General features: G+C 51.4%; 1 non-coding gene across 1 annotated transcript; it reads right to left on the reverse strand.

The window, feature by feature from the left end:
• Positions 1-349: 349 nt before the first annotated feature.
• On the reverse strand, positions 350-487 carry LOC119928084. Its single transcript, XR_005451040.1, has one exon. It is a non-coding gene; the product is annotated as a small nucleolar RNA SNORA7 (small nucleolar RNA).
• Between the last annotated feature and the right edge of the window lie 1,087 nt (positions 488-1,574).

Consider the following 1,574-nt stretch of genomic DNA (forward strand, 5'->3'; position numbering starts at 1 on the left):
GGCTTGGCTCCATCAACAGTGTGCTCTTTCTAAATGCACTCTCCAGTAGGTGACTCAAAGTAAAGATGATTTTTACCTTGTTCTCCCGCAAGAGCTCTTACGAGCACGAATAGATAACCATGTCCTTGTCTTATGCCGTCGAGTCGTTTCCGACCCATAGCGACACCACAGATACATCTCTCCCAGAACGCCCCGCTCTCCAACTGCAATCGTTCTGGTAGTGGATCCAGAGAGTTTTCTTGGTAAAAATCCAGACGTGGTTTACCATTGCCACCTTCCACGCAGTCAACTCGAGTCTCCACCCTCGACTCTCTCCCATACTGCTGCCGCCCAGCATGGGTGAGTTTTAACTTATAGCAGATGGCCTTCCACTTGCTAGCCACAGGTCAAGCTAGGAAAGGAATGGATAGGCCTCTGTTCGACTCTCCCTCCAGTAGCCGAGACTGGTAGAGTACTGGAAACTCTCCAGGTGCCACCCTGAGAGGGCAACCCTGTCCTAGGTTATATAAAAAAGAGGGAAGTGAATGTGCCATCTGAATGTCTTTGTGAAAGTACTGTAATTACCTCGGAGAAGGTACAGGAAGCTCTTACCTTTCATAGAGCTGGCACAGTCATTTCTGCTATAACATCTCCCCTCCTTAACTTCCATCTTCAACCGCTCACTCTCCACTGGTTCCTTCCCCTCTGCCTTCAAACATGCCCATGTCTCTCCCATCCTAAAAAAAAACCTCTCTTGACCCCACCTCACCTTCTAGTTATCGTCCCATATCCCTCCTACCATTCCTTTCCAAACTCCTTGAACGAGTTGTCTACACTCGCTGCCTAGAATTCCTCAACAACAACTCTCTCCTCAACCCCCTCCAGTCTGGCTTCTGTCCCCTACATTCCACGGAAACTGTCCTCTCAAAGGTCACCAATGACCTCCTGCTTGCCAAATCCAACAGCTCCTACTCTGTCCTAATCCTCCTCGACCTCTCAGCTGCCTTTGACACTGTGGACCACCCCCTTCTTCTCAACACGCTATCTGAACTTGGCTTCACAGACTCCGTCCTCTCCTGGTTCTCCTCTTACCTCTCCGGTCATTCTTTCTCAGTCTCTTTTGCAGGCTCCTCCTCCCCCTCCCATTCTCTCACTGTGGGGGTTCCCCAAGGTTCAGGGCTTGGTCCCCTTCTGTTTTCAATCTACACGCACTCCCTTGGTGACCTCATTCGCTCCCACGGCTTCAACTATCATCTCTACGCTGATGACACCCAGATCTACATCTCTGCCCCTGCTCTCTCCCCCTCTCTCCAGGCTCGCATCTCCTCCTGCCTTCAGGACATTTCCATCTGGATGTCTGCCCGCCACCTAAAGCTCAACATGTCGAAGACTCAACTCCTTGTCTTCCCTCCCAAACCTTGCCCTCTCCCTGACTTTCCCATCTCTGTTGACGGCACTACCATCCTTCCCATCTCACAAGCCCGCAACCTTGGTGTCATCCTCGACTCCGCTCTCTCATTCACCCCTCACATCCAAGCCAGGACCAAAACCTGCCGGTCTCAGCTCCACAACATTGCCAAGATCCGTCCTTTCCT

This window comes from Tachyglossus aculeatus, chromosome 4 (assembly GCF_015852505.1).
Source record: "Tachyglossus aculeatus isolate mTacAcu1 chromosome 4, mTacAcu1.pri, whole genome shotgun sequence".
Lineage (NCBI taxonomy): Eukaryota > Metazoa > Chordata > Mammalia > Monotremata > Tachyglossidae > Tachyglossus > Tachyglossus aculeatus.